We start from the raw sequence: 12,198 nt of genomic DNA, 5'->3' as shown, positions 1-12,198 counted from the left end.
TAAAATTCTATTTTACACTTAAATGATTTTTGAAGTCTATATTTCTGGGACGGGATAACAAAAACAAAAACCGCACTTTTAACGCCATCTTAAAAGCTCGTTATTTACACGAAATCAAAACATGCTCTCTTGCGCCATGAAGAATGAATTTGCATTTATTTTAACACTTTCTTACCGAAAACTATGGAAAACTTTATAAAGTGTCGTGAGAAAATTTACTATTTGTCAAACTATATATTTTCTTAAAAGTAGCCTTATTAAGGCAAAAACTGAAAGTTTTTCATAGCTCTTAAGTTAAAAGTTTTTATTGGATTTATAAATATTAAATTTCGTTTATTTTAACTCAATATGTGCATTGTACGTACATAAATAATAAAAACTATCTTCAAACTCACATAATAAATGACAAAGTTTAACTAAGCGCGTTACCACAAAACTGAAGACGAGTTTATGATAATAAATACTTTGCAGCTAGGTTAGTACTGGTGTTAACGTTGTTTATTTTAAGATTGAACTCAAACTGTCTAGATAAAAACATGAACTAGAGCTCTGCGACACGCCATATTAAGTTCATGCTTCGGTTCAATATTATGTACATGCCCATATCTAAATAAGCTTGTAAAATTACAATTATTTGTTCAAGAGGTGATATTTAACAAAGTCTAATTAAATATTTAATAATGTAATATCAATATAAAAAAAATAAAGCTCAGACTTCTTTCGCTTGCAGTTCTTTGAAAACAAGCTATTATTTTGTTATGACTTTTAGCTTCTTCTTTAAGTGCATTAATAGTTCTTTTTAATAGAACTAGGTGAATGTCCGGTCCTTTCACAAAGTATACAGTGTACAACAGCCTCTACATTTCCACAAAGCAAAAGCTGTTCAACTCATTAGATAACTCATGACCTGGGTAAAAAAAAACTTTAAAAAAGAGGCTGGGATGCGACCCACACTGATAACTTCCCATCCCGTCTGTCGATTTGTCTTGCTTAAAAGTTTGTCTATATGTACTAGTATCAATTTTACCAAATTTGCGTGTACTATTTTTTATAGATTTTATTTTTTATGAAAAAAAGGACTGTTGGATTTTTATATAAAAATCATTGAATATCGAAAACAATATTTTCTGTAAAATAAAATAAGTTTGAAGCCAATATTTTTAATTTTTGAAAAGCTATTTGAGTCGAAAGTAAATTTTTACCAGGTTTTAGTATTGTTTTTTTTAGAGTTTTATTTTTTGTAAAAAACCGTCAATTCGATTTTCTTCAAAATTCTATCGAATGTTGAAAACAATATTTTCTATAAGATAAAATTAGTTTGAAGCCAATATTTTATAGTTTTGAAAAGATATTTAAGTCGAAAATCAATTTTTACCAATTTTATAAATTTTTTGTAAGGTTTTTATTTTTTGTAAAAAAACTGTCAATTCGATTTTTCTCAACATCTTTCAGAATGCTTAAAACAACATTTCTTATAAGAAAATAAGTTTGAAGTCTAACTTTCAAGTTTTTAAAAAGATATTTGAATCCATATTTAATTTTTACCAACTTTTGTTAATTTTTGTTCGGTTTTTAATTTTTTATAAAAAAACTGTCAATTCGATTTTGTTCAAAATTTTACTGAATGTTGACAACAATATTTTTTGAAAGATAAAAGTAAATTAAAGCCAATATCTCAATGTTTTGAAAAGATATTTGAGTCGAAAATCAATTTTTACCAACTTTTATACATTTTTTTTCATGTTTTTATTTTTGGTAAAAAAAACTGTCAATTCGATTTTTCTCAAAATGTGTCCTAATGTTGAAAACAATATTTCTTATAAGAAAAAATTATTTAGAACCTATTATCTCAAAGTTTTAAAAAGATATTTGAGTCGAAAATCATTGTTTACGAACTTTTGTTAATTTTTTTTTCGGTTTTTAATTTTTTTTACAAAAACTGTCAATTCGATTTTTTCAAACTTTAACTGAATGTTGACAACAAGATGTTTTGAAAGACAAAAGTAAATTAAAGACAATATCTAAAAGTTTTGAAAAGATATTTGAGTCGAAAATCAATTTTTACCAACTTTTATTAATTTTTTTTTTTAATTTTTATTTTTTGTACAAAAACTGTCAATTCGATTTTTCGCAAAATTTTACTGAATGTTGAAAACAATATTTCTTATAAGATAAAATAAGTTTGAAGCCTAAATTTCAAGTTTTTGAAAAGATATTTGAATCGATATTTAATTTTTACGAATTTTGAGTAATGTTTTTTTTAGATTTTTATTTTTTATAAAAAAAACTGTCAATTCGATTTTTCTCAAAATTTTATCAGATCTCAAAAACATTATTCTCCGTTGCTCAAAATTGTTTTGGAAATGAAATCATATTTCAGTCGTAAAATTTTGGAGGTGAAAAAATTTTTTTTTCAGTTTTTTTGATTTAGAAAAAAAACCGTTAGATAGGTTTTTTTTAAAAAATATAGTTCTTTGAGATCACGTTACAGTTTATTATATAAAATTTAATTCAAGTCTCTAGCGTTTTTGGTTTGTAAGATATTTAGGGTTAACCAAAATTTTCACCTTTTTTTTAAACTGCTATGGTAAAAAAACCACCCACGCAATTTTCTTGAGAGCCCTTTCTGCATCTTTCTGCCTTATTATCTGTATAAAAAAATTTATTTGAAATCGATATCTCTTCTGGTTCTTGAGCTATGGACGACGAAAAAAACGTCGCGAACGTACGGACGTACGGACGTACAGACGTACGGACGTACGGACGTACGGACGTACGGACGTACGAACGTACGTACACACGCACGCACAGACATCTTTCTAAAAATCTTTTATTTCGACTCTAGGGACCTTGAAACGTCGAGAAATTTCAAAATTTTCAATTTGACAAATCGGACCCATTACAATAACTTCCTATGGGAAGTTAACAAACAATATTTAAATTAACATCGAAGCACCCTGTTACCTGCTTCTCTATTTTACAATCTTGGAATATAAAACAAAAGCCAGTTGTTTCATTCTTTTTGAGAATTAAAAATAAAAAGTGCAACTTTCCGTTTGCCTTATGGCACATCCGTAATAGTAATCTTTTGTTTTTAAAAAAACCTAATGAAAAAAATATGTTACAATAATTGTATGAATTTTTAAATATTCTTATGCCAACTGAAAAATAGGCAGACACTTCAAAATAAAAGTAAGACCCCTAAGAAATATGCAAGCCTATAAAACAAAACACTTTTCATATATAGTTTGGGGCTACAAAAATAAAACATCTTGACACAATTATACACCTTAAAAGACTCGAGCTATAACTATCTGAGGACCATCACCAGCTACAGCTATAAACAATAGACTCGGGCTCACTTGACTTAACGTCCTTTCAAAAAATTGCCATACCCAACTCAACCCATAACCATTGTCCATTGAGCCCGCCCTGATCCATCATCCATCGTATATAGTTTACATATAACAACTCAGCATCAGCATCAGCTTTAGCGTCATCCTGGAGATGTAACACTTCTTGTTGCATTCAACTAATCTGTAATGCAATCGCTGGCGCTGTAGTTTGTAAAATAAAAACTATCACCATCTTGCCTCTTAAATGAGGTTAGTCGTGTGCTATATTTATATTCCTGAGGATTCAAATAGAAAATTTAAAAAAAAATAAAAATATACTATATATCGTGCAGCACAGTAAATGGAGCTATTTTGTTGATTAACCTCCTCCTCCTCCTTCTTCCTCATCTTTTTTTTCTTATTATTCTATTCAACACTACTTGTGTCGACTTTCAGTGCTTTTCCTTAATGCACTTTACGATTTATTTACTCACAAAGGATCATACTCGTAGTTACACTTTTCATTTTTATACCATCGGAGAGAGAAAACACTATATAGAGTCTAAAGCACGCTAACTTGTCTATAGCCTTAAATAGGTCTTAGGCTAATGCTATATTTTGTATATTCCTCCTTTCAATTTGTGTCTATATAATTTTGTAGTTTGCATTTTAGTTGTGAAAAATAAGGGCATGTTGTGGAATCATAGAAAAAATAAACACACAACAGTGATTGCTTTCAATAACTTTTTAGGTTATCACAATATTGTCAGATCTGTCAGTGAAAAGCAATCTTACAGTGTCTTACAACCATATGTCTGAAAATTAATTGTAACATAATTTATTGCGTATAATCTTGTGTTAGATACGATATCCTCGAAAGGCGTAGTTTTTTTTTATTGAACGTGTTGTTTAGCTAAATTAAGACAGCTTTCAAAAAATAAAAACAAATTTAAAAGCTCACAATAATTAGACAAATATTTAAATTTTGAAGTCCTAATTATTGTTAAATAAAAGGGGCTGGGATTCGACCCACACTGATACCTTCCCATCCCGTTTGTCAATTTGTCGTGCTTAAAAGTTTTGTAGGTTTTCGTGTTGTGTTAAAAAAAATTGTCAGTTGAATTATTATTACAAATTTTAGAATTACCAATAATATTTTGCATAAAATGAAATAGTTATATTTTAAAGTCTAGTTTTGTTAACGAGATTTTTCGTCGAAAACCAATATGTACCAACTTTAGTAGCATTTCTTAAAAGTTTTTATTTCTTATATAAACAAATTCAAATTGGACGAATAAAAATAATTTGAGAGATATCGGGAACCGAACATGAAATGTTACCAAAGTTGCGTATTATTTTTTTTATGAAAAAAGTACTGTTGAACTCTTATAAATAAACTTATTAAAAACAATAATTTCTGTGAGATAAAATAAGCTTGAAGCCGATATTTTTAATTTTTGAAAAGCTATTTGAGTAAAAAATAAATTTTTAAAAAGTTTTAGTATTGTTTTTTTAGGTTCATATTTTTGTACAAAAAACTGTCAATTCAATTTTTTTCAAAATTTTACCGAACGTTAAAAACAATATTTCTTATAAGATAAAATTAATTTGAAACCAATATCTTAAAGTTTTGAAAAGATATTTAAGTCCAAAATCAATTTTTACGAAGTTTTAGTAATTTTTTTGTTTAGGTTTTTATTTTATTTTAAAACAAATGTTAATTCGATTTTTCTCGATATTTTATTGAATGTTGAAAACAATATTTTTTAAAAGGTAAAATTAGTTTAAAGCCAATATCTCAAAGTTTAGAAAAGATATTTTTTAGGTTTTTATTTTTTGTAAAAAAAATTGTCAATTCGATTTTTCTTAAAATTTTACCAAATGTTGAAATCGCTATTTTTCGTTGCACAAGATTGTTTTGCAGATAAAATCATTTTTTTGTTCGTAAAATTTTCGAGGTGACAACTTTTTTTCAATTTTTGTATTTATAAAAAAACCGTTAACAGGAATATTTTCCAAAAATATATTTGTTTGGTATCACGTTACAATATATAATATAAAATTTAATTCAAGTCTCTAGCCTTAATGGTTTGTGAGGTTAATCAAAATGTTCGCCTTTTTTCAAAATGCTATGGTAAAAAACCACCCTTTCTGCATTATTATCTGTGTAACAAAATGTATTTGAAGTCGATTTCTCTACTGAATTTTGAGCTATGGACGACGAAAAAACGTACGAACATACGTTCACATGCACGCACAGACATCTCTCTAAAAGTCTTTTATTAACTTCCCATAGGAAGTTATTGTAATGGGTCCGATTTGTCAAATTGAAAATTTTGACATTTCTCGACGTTTCAAGGTCTCTAGAGTCGAAATAAAAGATTTTTAGAAAGATGTCTGTGAGTGCGTTTGTACGTACGTTTGTACGTCCGTACGTTCGCGACTTTTTTTTCGTCCTCCATAGCTCAAATAAATTTTGTTATACAGATAATAAGGCAGAAAGATTCAGAAAGGGCTCTCAAGAAAATTGCGTGGGTGGTTTTTTTACCATAGCAGTTTGAAAAAAAGGTGAACATTTTGGTTAACCTCACAAACCATTAAGGCTAGAGACTTGAATTAAATTTTATATTATATATTGTAACGTGATACAAAACAGGCATATTTTTTGAAAAAAATCAAAATGACGGTTTTTTTATAAATTTTTTATAAAAAAAAAAAATTTGTCACCTCTAAAATTTTACGACTGAAATATGATTTCATCTCTAAAACAATTTTGTGCAACAAAGAATAATTTTTTTGACATCTGATAAAATTTTGAGAAAAATCTAATTGACAGTTTTTTTTATAAAAAATAAAAATCTAAAGAAAACATTACTTAAAGTTCGTAAAAATTGAATATCGATTCAAATATCTTTTATTTTATCTTATGAGAAATATTGTTTTCAACATTTCGAAAAATGTTGAAAAAAATCGAATTGACAGTTTTTTTACAAAAATTAAAAAACCTAAAAAAAATGTATAAAAGTTGGTAAAAATTGATTTTCGACTCAAATATCTTTTCAAAACTTTGAGATAATAGCTTCTAACTAATTTTTTCTTGTAAGAAATATTGTTTTCAACATTATGACAAATTTTGAGAAAAACAGAATTGACAGTTTCTTAGAAAAAATAAAAACCCAAAAAAAAAATGTATAAAAGTTGGTAAAAATTGACTTTCGACTCAAATATCTCTTCAAAAATTTTAAATATTGGCTTCAAACTAATTGTATGTTATAAGAAATATTGTTTTCAACATTTTGTAAAATTTTTAAAAAATTCGAATTGACAGTTTTCTTACAAAATATAAAACTCTAAAAAAAAAACAATACTTAAACTTGGTAAAAATTTACTTTCGACTCAAATAGATTTTCGAAAACTAAAAATATTGGCTTCAAACTTATTTTATTTCACACAAAATATTGTTTTCGATATACAGTAATTTTTATATAAAAATCCAACAGTCCGTTTTTTCATAAGAAATAAAATATACAAAAAATAGTACGCAAATTTGGTAAAAATTGATACGAGTACATATAGAAAAACTTTTAAGCAAGACAAATCGGCAGACGGGATGGGAAGCTATCAGTGTGGGTAGCATCCCATTCTCGTTTTTGGACTGTAGTTACCTTAAAACGTCGAAATTTTCAATGCGACAAATCGGACCCATTACATTAACTTAATATGGGAAGTTTTTGAAGTAATTGAAATAATAAGTATACAAATTTGAAATCAATTTTCAAGTCCTTTAAAACTGAACCATATGTCAAATCATCTGTTCTGTTAGAGAACAAAATTTGTTTGATATCTTCGGATTTCATATTTGATATCCCCTCTTTTTTGGGTCATTTCAAGTATAAGACGGTAAGAAAAAGGTATCCGGAAACCCTATCTATCTGAGACGGAACCCAACTATTGTAGAACAGTTAAAGCTATAAATCAACCAATCATAAGTATGCTAGTTAACAATCGTGTAATCTTGCTATTAACTGTCAAGAAATGTGTCTTACAGTCAATAAGTAAGTTGAAGGTAATGCAAGTTTCTACTATCTAATAAAATATAAAAAAGCAACGTTAGAAAGTTGAATTTAAAGTTAACCAAGAAAAAGAACTTTCCATAACCTTGACCACAATTGTCAATTGTCAATTGTTGACCAAATGCTTTTTCACACTACACAAATTCGTTAGTTTTGTGCAGAAGAAAGCACTCATGAGAGAGTCGAATATTTTCCCCTCCTGACAAATTCTACAAAACACATTTCTTTGGACAGAAATTTTTGGTCTGTCAAAGGTCATATTGGACAGAAATTGTCTGTTGTCGTCCGTTCGTTTTGCTTCGCTTTCATTGAGTGCCAGACACTTTTTGCACAAGAAACCGTTCCATACTTTTTTGGAAATTTCATCCTCACTTTTTAAAAATTGACAAACCGACAATTTCTGAAAAAAAGTCTTGGGAACAAATTATGTACATAAGTCGAAATGACAGCTGAACTTCATAACTTTCTGATATATTTATTGAGTGTGAAATTTTATTCAAAGCTTTATATAAATGGGTTCTTTGCCACATTGAATAAGATATAAGGACTTTTTATTTAAAATACGAAACACAACTTATGATAACCTTGTAACCTGTGTAAGTTTTGAATTAATGACTTCCGACAAATGACCTATATACAGTTGTGTTCATAAAAATAGCAGTGCTCTCCAAATAAAACAAAAAGGCCTTCTAATAACAAACTAAAATATTTTATTCATAAAAACAGAAAATAAGTATTATTGATTTTTTACCGTTAGCTTTGTCACAGTAAAAACCGTTTTTTTAAATATATGGTTGTTCATAAAAATAGCAGTGCATGACAAAGTACTGGATCTATTACGTAAGAACTAAGAAAAACTGTAATAAGTTATATGAAAGTATACAAATAATATTTAGCTTACAATTTGTACTTTGTTGCATAAGCATTGTTTTTTATGACTGCTTCGCATCTACGTGGCATCGAGTTAACTAAAACATGACACCTCTCGACTGGCATTGCGTCCCACGAATCACGCACTGCTTCCCACAATTCTTTCGAATTCTTGGGTTTTGCCTTATGAATTGCGTTCTTAACATCCTCCTACAAATTGTCGGTGGTGTTAAGGTCGGGGATTGAGCGCGCCACTCCATAACGGATAACTTCTTCTGCACAAACCATGATTTTCCATTTTTTGACGTATGCTTTGAGCCATAGTCTTGTTGGTATACCCAAATCAACGGCATTTCGTCTTCAGCATATAGAGTAACATAACCTCCTCGAGAATTTTCACATATAGTTTAGTTGCATCCCTTATACCCCCGATAAGATTAATAGGCCCTACCCCGAAATATTAAAAGCAAGCCCATATCATAATTTTTACTCCACCATGCTTCACTGTTTTTATAGTGTACCGTGGATCGATTTCTGCATTTTAGGGTCTTGTCACATATTCCCGACGACCCTTGGACCCAAAAAGGACGACTTTGCTTTCATCGCTCCACAGAACATTCCTCCATTTCTCTTTTGCCTAATCTCTATGCGCTTTAAAAAACTCCATTCTCTTGGCCACATGCCGTTTCTTCAAGAATGGTACTTTGCGAGGACTTTGGGCTGATAACTTCGCTTATTAAAGACTTCTTCGCATTGTGACAGTGTTAACAGACAATTGAAGTCCATTCCTTATTTTCCTAGAGCCTATGAAAGGGTTCTGTTTTTCTAACTGAATATTTCTTTTGTCAGTTCGTTCAGTAGTCATCCTTTTTGGGCCTAGCGTTTTCGGTTTATTTTGCCATTTTAAGGCGTTATTGACCATTTTAGGTGAGCAGCCTTAGTTGTCTTGAATATTTTGGTAGGTTTTTCCCTCCTTCTAATAAGTTTTCGAATTTCTTCGGTGCAGTGTCTTGACCGTTCCATTGTTTATTTTTGAGCTAATATTTATTAATTTTTTATATGCTTGTATGTTACAAATACTTAAAACTTTATATAGTAAAATATTCACTTAACAAAAATAAAAAAAAATAATTTTTAACACTTTTTAATAATAAAATCAAAAGTTTGAAATAATAACCGGGAAAAGTAGGGCATAACTTCAAGCTAAAAGTCTCTAATATGAATATGTAAGACCGTTAGATGCAAGTTACATGGCATTTTTTTTAAGAATTTTTATTATTTAAATAATTGACAATCTAATAAAATGTGACCAACACTGCTATTTTTATGAACACAACTGTAACTTAGATTTATTTTGTGTCCAATTATTTACTGCAAATGAAGTCTCTTAAGATTGAGACTGCGGAATTTTTTAGTTGCCTGGAATAAACTCGAAAGTACACTACTCATTAATTTTGCTTATAAATATTATTTAATTTAAAGTTTTGTATAAAAAGATGGAAGTCAAATTGGAAAAATAAAAGGAAACTGAGATGCAACCCAAACCTACAAATTCCCATCTGTGCACTAAACAAATGTACAGATGATATTTTCTGTAATCCGATTTGTCATGAAGAGAACTTCTAAAAATATGAAAAACTGTAGTTCAAGCTTTTTACTGTCCAGATTTTCGATGCTTAAAGTCAATTTAGTAAATTGTTTGTTTGACACACTGTCAATTCGATTTTTTGATTAATTTTAAAAAATGTAACAAAGATATTTTTTTACAAGATAAAATAAGTTTGAAGTCAAAATATATATTTGAATTAAAAATCAATTTATATTTCTTTTCGTTGGATTTTATTTTAACCAAAAAAAACTGTCAAATCTCATGTTTAAGGTCAAATAAAAAGGGCTTGTTTATGAAGTTTGAGGGACATGCCCACCTCCAACCTTGCAAGAGTTTGACCGCTCTAAATGCCAAACTAAATATTCTAAAATTTGTATCAAATTTTAACAAAATTTTGTAGAAATGAAATAATTTTGAATCCATAAGTCAAAAATCAATTTTTATAACAATATTTAGGGTTTATTGTGATACTGCCAACGAAAAAAAGTACAGACAACTCTCAGAAAATCAGGGATTTAGGTTCTAGGGACCTTGAAACTTCATAAAAAATTTCAAAATTATCGATTTGCCAGTTCGGACCCATTAATTTGAATTTGTAGCTTATAAGACGAGCTTATTGTAATTTCTGTGCAATCAACAAAGTTTCTAAGTTTGAAATTGAAATTAATGACATCTGAAAAATTGACTAGTTGGTGAAAATTTACAGAATAGAAAGTCCCTTATGTCATTATCTGACGTTTCTAACAATGAAAAAATGATGAATGTTCTTTTTCTTACATCATAAAATGTTTCCATTTTCAGATAGCTATTGAGGTGTCAGTTAAATTGAGTGATGAAAACAGGATACTGCCAAGTCAGGTTCTGGAAATACCTTTTGTTAACAGGAACAAACTTGGGCGATTCTCAACCCCCCCTAACTTCAAAACAAATAAAGTTAAGAACTCTGAATTTGCTAATTGTGATTTTTGATTAAGGGGGCATATTATTCACCTACTTTCTTTATAAATGTAAGATAATCATCATTTAAATTAACAGTAAATTATCACTTCAAAGTGTTTTAAAATAATAAAATTTAGTGAAGTAGGGGAATATTAGAACAATAACAAAAAACTTGTCACTCAAATCCTTCACTAAGGGGCGTTGTATCCACCCACTCTGCATGAATTAAGTTTCGTTTATAATCAAAAATACTGATTCTTGAAAAATGATAAAACTAATAAAATTTGTTTGAAAAGAATTAAAAACTGAGATAATACGCTTAAGGGGCGTGGTTTCACCCATCTTTCTTGAATTTGGTGTATTCATGCAATGCTTTTGATTCTGGTTGAATGATACAATGTTAAATAATGCATAGCAGTGAGATTTTAAAGCGAAATGAACCTTCTCAAAAAAGTTCAATATAAACATTTTTCGTCGATAAAACTACCTGTGATAGGAAAGATTATTTCAGTCCAATGACAGTTCAAGAAGAAGAAACCAAGCTGGATCCTTTAAGAATTGTTTAAGCCACACACTTGGGCTTAAATAAACCTCCAAGTATAGTGATAGTGCGAGTGACTATCGTTCCTTTTCGTGACATGCATGTCAGCATTTATCATTTACAGGACAAACAAAAATATATCTCAAGAAATAATGGTGAACGGGCAAACACAATATATTACACAGGTAAGGTACTCGTCCTCGTATATACGGTATGGTATCCGTCTATAAAAACACCTGCCTGTACTAAAGCTTAGCTATAAGAAAGAACAAAAGCCAAGAAGAATCCCCACTTTCGAGTCATTCACCTTAAATTCCATCAGTTCAACATGGTTTAAGTTGTGTTTTATGGTCGCTGGTGCTGGGCTGAGGAGTAAGGAAGGCTGAAAGCAGAATCGGGAATAGAAAGAGGTACATAGCTAGGTACGAGTATAGCTTATGGTAGTTTATGGTTAAAAGATGCAGCAGGCACTAGGCAGGAATTTCACGTGCAAAATTGCCGCAAAACTATTCTGCAGATAAGCATAGATAGTGTAAACATTTGTCCAGAAGCATTTAGGGGGTGGAGTGTGGCGAAACGCGACGGAGGAGGCGAAATAAATAGAGCAGTGATGGAAAGCTGTGAATCATTAATGAAAACAACGTTATGCTTAACGGTAAGTCTCATGAATATCAAAGGATTTATTTTTCTATTTATCTAGGTAAAGAAGCACTAAACCTACAAGCTTCAACCACAACCCACCTCCACCAGAAAATGTATGCGGGCGGGCGGTATAACTCATGGTAGAAGGCTGCGGGCGGGCGCTATTGCAAGTCGTATAAAGGGGATGAA

General features: G+C 29.7%; 1 protein-coding gene across 3 annotated transcripts in view; it reads right to left on the bottom strand.

Moving 5' to 3' along the window:
• Nucleotides 1-12,198, bottom strand: part of LOC129941136 (glycoprotein 3-alpha-L-fucosyltransferase A) — a 63,604-nt gene that overhangs the window by 23,575 nt on the left and 27,831 nt on the right. The window lies entirely within an intron of this gene.

The sequence above is a fragment of the Eupeodes corollae genome, chromosome 1 (genome assembly GCF_945859685.1).
Source record: "Eupeodes corollae chromosome 1, idEupCoro1.1, whole genome shotgun sequence".
In the NCBI taxonomy this organism is placed as follows: domain Eukaryota; kingdom Metazoa; phylum Arthropoda; class Insecta; order Diptera; family Syrphidae; genus Eupeodes; species Eupeodes corollae.
This window is presented reverse-complemented; position numbering and strand designations above follow the sequence as displayed.